The 5,231-nt window shown below is 35.7% G+C and overlaps 1 long non-coding RNA gene and 2 other non-coding genes across 3 annotated transcripts; all 3 read right to left on the minus strand.

The window, feature by feature from the left end:
• Positions 1-2,193: 2,193 nt before the first annotated feature.
• On the minus strand, positions 2,194-3,969 carry LOC129422814 (uncharacterized). Its single transcript, XR_008637543.2, has 6 exons — positions 3,866-3,969; positions 3,641-3,699; positions 3,292-3,343; positions 3,034-3,060; positions 2,798-2,855; positions 2,194-2,567 (listed from the first exon to the last, which is right to left on the minus strand). It is a non-coding gene; the product is annotated as an uncharacterized lncRNA (long non-coding RNA).
• On the minus strand, positions 2,921-2,992 carry LOC129422974 (small nucleolar RNA SNORD63). The gene has a single exon (XR_008637607.1). It is a non-coding gene; the product is annotated as a small nucleolar RNA SNORD63 (small nucleolar RNA).
• On the minus strand, positions 3,408-3,606 carry LOC129422973 (small nucleolar RNA SNORA74). Its single transcript, XR_008637606.1, has one exon. It is a non-coding gene; the product is annotated as a small nucleolar RNA SNORA74 (small nucleolar RNA).
• Positions 3,970-5,231: the final 1,262 nt, after the last annotated feature.

Genomic DNA, 5,231 nt, shown 5'->3' on the forward strand with positions numbered 1-5,231 from the left:
ATCACCCTACACTTCACCTTTTCATCAAATTTCCTGTCCAATCAGATGCTCTTTAGATGCTGAGGCATTTCATCCTCTACATTGTGTTAAGACACGTCCCACTATTTGTATGCTGTTGAGAGCTGCTTATTTTTACAGTGTAAGAAAGCAAACGGGCCAACAACTACACATATGTACAGTTATAATATTACAGTTATATATTATATCACTGAGACCACACTGCACAGTTTTAAATCTTCAAGCATATTGAACAAAGCAGCAAAATTGATTCTCCAAGTATAATACAATGTATAATGTATTACAGATGCAATTTCTTTCATGTGTATGGGATGTCTTACACAAATACCTTTAGCATGACTATTGTTAATAGTTTACGACTGTAATACACACCCAAATTTGTAGCAGAGATGTGTTTTGAGAGACAATAACGCTGTCTGTTTGAAGAGGGGACAATAAATCTTATCTTTAGCATCAAAATTTGTTACAATTAATATGCAATATTGTACAAATAATGAGTAATAAGAACTTCGTTTAGTGTGCTTATGAATTTCTCTGACTCTGTTTAAGGTTAACTTCTAAATTGATCAAAATAGCATATTCTTCATGGCCAATGTTTGTATATTTGGCATATTTAATTTAAACCTACTTAATTGTTCTACACATCTTATCAGTATTATATTCTATAAAGACTTGATTTGGTTCATCAAATTAATAATTAACTTTTTTTGCTTTTTTTAGCCACTGTGGCTAATTTTGTTGCTGGTAAATTGTTTTATATGAATAAAGTTGACTGGCATGCTTAAATTGACTTGAGCTAAAACCTTTTAAATTACTATTTTACTAACCCACATCAAGGCATAACACTATGGGTCAGTTTCCCGGATAGAGATTAAACTAGTCCTAGACTAAATTAAATGTAAGAGCTGTCCAAACATTAAAACACTGTCACTGACATATCTTAAAATACATCAGTGCCCTTTGTTTTGCCTCAAAATGCATGCCAGTAATGTTTGTAATAAGGCATGTTTGTTAAAACTATATTTCCTAATTAAACTAAGGTCTAGTCCTGGTTTAAACTAATCCTTGTGCGGGAAACCACCCCTAAATATTTAGCTTTGATAAGGTTTTGTGTATAGCTACTTTATATCAAGGGATGCAGTGTGTATCAGATTTTACCTTCGTCCACTTTATAATCCCAATGACATTTTACCGAAATGTCATGTCTCTCTTAATTTTAAATACCTCTAAAGATTTCTTATTACATTTTTTCATTAATTTGAATGTAAAAAAGTTGTTATTTTTACTTAAAATTGAAAATCCACCACACTCAACATAAAAATATTTATGTGATACAGTTTATGCAAAATTTCCTCGTTTCCATTGGATGCATTTTCAATTTGTGCAATTTAAAGGCTTATGGAAACGCAGCTACTATGAATGTTGAATAGGCTAACCCCCTCATTAATGTATATGAATGATCAGTATTATGTTGAATTTATTGTTTATTGGACAAATACATACATTGCTGTTCATTATATTTCCCATTCATTTTCTACAGGTGGATAAATGTGTCTATAGAGCAAAGATTTCCTAACATTGGCATGTTTTTTGTGTGCTGTGGTGTCAAACAAAGTGTTGAAGTCCTGTACTGACCCAATTAAGGAAACCATTTATATTAAAATAAAATGATTTTCAACACGGTCCACAAGGTCGTTAGGGTTAAGCATTCACAGTGCCATGGTAAAAGTGAAGTTTTTTTACACTTTCCAATTTTTAGTTTGTAAAAGTTGTGTACAGGTGTATCAGGCAACATCATAGCAACTGGAAAAGTTCACATCAGATCAGAAGGTCAGAGAACTTTTTCCACAAAAAGCCAATTAAATAAAGTTATTGTTATCGGACCATTTCCAAAAGCAAACAGCGTACATTTTTACAAATTGGTTCAGAAAAACTCACTAAAACAAATTAAATGGTTAAACAAGAACCCCCTGCATGGAAAGCATATAGCCAAAACAAGAAAAAGCTCTCAGAATTTGGCCTGTAGAGCATTTTAGCTTTGGAGAGTTGTGAATTTGCTTAGGAAACAAAACCTTGCTTAATTTTTACTTGACAATGTGTTACATTCACAGCTTCCCTAGATACGTTGCAAAAATACACAAAACTTATTTCAGGTTTATGAAAAACACTTGTCAATGATGATTAACAGTAGTTTTTATTTTTCATTTTTTACCTCTATGACAGTACATACACCATATTGCCAAAAGTCTTGGGACACTTGCCCTTATATGCACATGAACCTGAATGACATCCCATTCTTAATTCATAGGGTTTAATATGGAATTGGCCCTTTGCAGCAATAAGTGTGTTTATGGGACTTTGAGACCCTTATAAAGGCACATTTATCAGACACTAATGTTGGATGAGAAGGCCTCGCCCATAGTCTCCACTTTAATTCATCCCAAAGATGTCCTATTGGGTTGCGGTCAGGACACCGTGCAGGCGTCTCACCAAACTCACAATGGGTCCTCAGGAGAAAAGTTGAAGACTAGATCTTTAAAAGACCCATCCTATAAAAGGAACCGATGTTAAACACAACCATATAAATGCATAGAAGGCTATAGTCATTAGGCAAAATTAATTGTTGCAGGCTTCTTTGTCAGATTATTGGAGATAAAGGTCACCAAAAATCAGTGCCAACCCTGCGTTTGCTTTTCCAAGATATAAAGACATCACAACAGAGAAATGCTTCTGCCATGATGGTATCAACTTGGATTAACAACTCTGAAATGTTTGTTACCTGCTCTAGGATGATACAGATGGACGGTGGACCACTTCCTTTACTTCTATTCCTCTTTCTGCAAGTGAAATGATAAATTAGAGAAAACAAGTAGACAAAAGCAAATTCTTACAGTAATGTGACTGTGATCAGATATAAAAGTCGTCTTCATATTAAAATGTAAGAATGATGTGTTGATAAGGTTCATCACATCACAGCTGACCACACGCTTATGAATCAGCAGCAAACATCCTTACCAGAGAGTAATCTTCAGTCCTGAACTGCTGTGAAAGAAAATAAAGCATGTTTTAATAGTCATTAATCACACACACACACACACACCATATTGCAGCTGTACTCAGGGGATGAAGATTTGTCATTTTTATAAGAGTGATTAAATATGTACATCATAGCACAGCACCATATCCATAAAAAAGTTATTTAAAATCACATTAAGACTAAAGTATTACAGTGCACATAATAAATCAAATAACTTTAATATCGAAAACACTTACCAATCAACACAATCATCCATTTGACTCAAGGTACTGTGGTATATTGCGTGACCTGTAACAAACATCTATTAAAAACCTCTACCACAAACCTGGAAAAACACGACTACACAGAATAAGATGTTTGCTTTCAGACTAGGGCTGCCCCATTTTGTGAGTACAGTCCACTCTCAGGAAGCATGGCATCACCAGTACTGATCATCAGAAATGACTAAAACAGCCAAACCTGACGGAGTACAAACAGCAGTGCCTTTCTCTTCCAGCAGAGTAACACTACTTCAGGCATGAGTGAGGCCTGCTTAGCTGACTACCGCTGGAGAAACAAATATACACAAGAAAGTAATTCACTTACATCACAAACACCAGTGTGTTAACAGATGGATTTTCTTCATTTGGAGGTTATTCATCCACCTAGAAGTATAACAAGTGCAAAAGATTAAGACACGATCCACGTGTTGAGGTCAAGAACGCACGCGCTAAGATATACTATCAAACAGCGTTTTGTTAAAACAATCACGTGAGTGCAAGAAGCAACAATAGACTTAATGATTAAAAAAATGAAAAACGTCTACAGTACCTTCGCGACACGACGTGATCGTCATTTCTTGTTTTGCCGTAGCACAAGACCACACAAACACCATTGTATAAAAGAGGGCGCGCGTAATGCAGCAGTCGGTATTTATAGAGCTGCTGCAGCTGCACACCGTAGAAGAAGAGCTCGCAGAGTCACGTGATATACGCATTATAGCGCATGACCCCTTAATGCGATACGTAAACGGATCCGCCATTTTGTAAAGGGCAAAATTGCATTTTACATTAAAAGAATCTAGCAAGCAGAGTGCAGACAGACATTAAACCTGCATGTCTTGACAATAGATGGCGTTAAACATGTTAAGGCTGTGGTTAATGTATTCTATGTCATTTCATTTTTGAAATTGAGGTAGAGTTAACGATATTTCTATCTTTAGTTTACATTGTTGTACTGTTGTTGCGTTGTATCGGTACATGACCTTGCTAATGTTGGTTAGCAGGGTTGGAAACTTAAGTTTACAAGGAACCAGGCAAAATGTGTCAATGCACAATTAAGCACAGAGGCGTCATGCCCATTCAAACTAAGGGGGCACGTGCCCCCTTGGTTTTTTTGAGCCAATGGATTTTGCATCCAACCTCAAAATCAAATAAGCGTCCATTAATCTGTTATTTGACTTATAATCTATTTAATATGCACACTATTATGCATTCTGTGCTGCATCCTTGTCACTTTTCGGAGATTTTCGCCGTTTTGATAGTGTTTTGATCATGTTACATTACTTTTATTCTGGCGGCAGCTGGTGCTGGAGTCAGAGCAGTCGCAGACGTCATCAGCGTCTGGGCGCGCTCACGAGCTCTCTGCTGTTGCTGGCTTGCTGCTGCATTTGGCTATCTGAGGAATTAAAACGTGTTAGAAACGCTCACAACATTTCCAAACCCCAGTACGGTAATGTGCAGTTAACCTCCTCTGTGTAGAAAATGTATGGTTTTAAATGTGACCGTCTTAACGTTATATTAGTAGAGATTCATCTTCTTGGCACAATGCCAAAGTTCGCCAGAGTTCACGCGGGCGCGGAATCTCACATGCTCACGAGGTAAAATTTAATGCAAAAATACCTTCATCTAATAATTTTATCTAAACAGATATTTTTTAAATCATTATTGACCATTAAAATTAATCACGTGGCTATAGCTTATGTCATTTTCGTTGTTTATATACTTTATGGATTTAAAATTACATTAATTTTATATGATGCAGTTGTTCTGCAAAATGCATTAATGACACAATTAAACAAGCCATTAAGACTTAAATAAATAAAACATGCCGTTTCAGATGTAAATATGATGCAAATGTGTCATTATTCCGATTGAATAGTATTTGATATTAAAGTTAGTCATCGCTTTTATTTTGG

Source organism: Misgurnus anguillicaudatus, chromosome 16, assembly GCF_027580225.2.
Source record: "Misgurnus anguillicaudatus chromosome 16, ASM2758022v2, whole genome shotgun sequence".
NCBI classification, from domain to species: domain Eukaryota; kingdom Metazoa; phylum Chordata; class Actinopteri; order Cypriniformes; family Cobitidae; genus Misgurnus; species Misgurnus anguillicaudatus.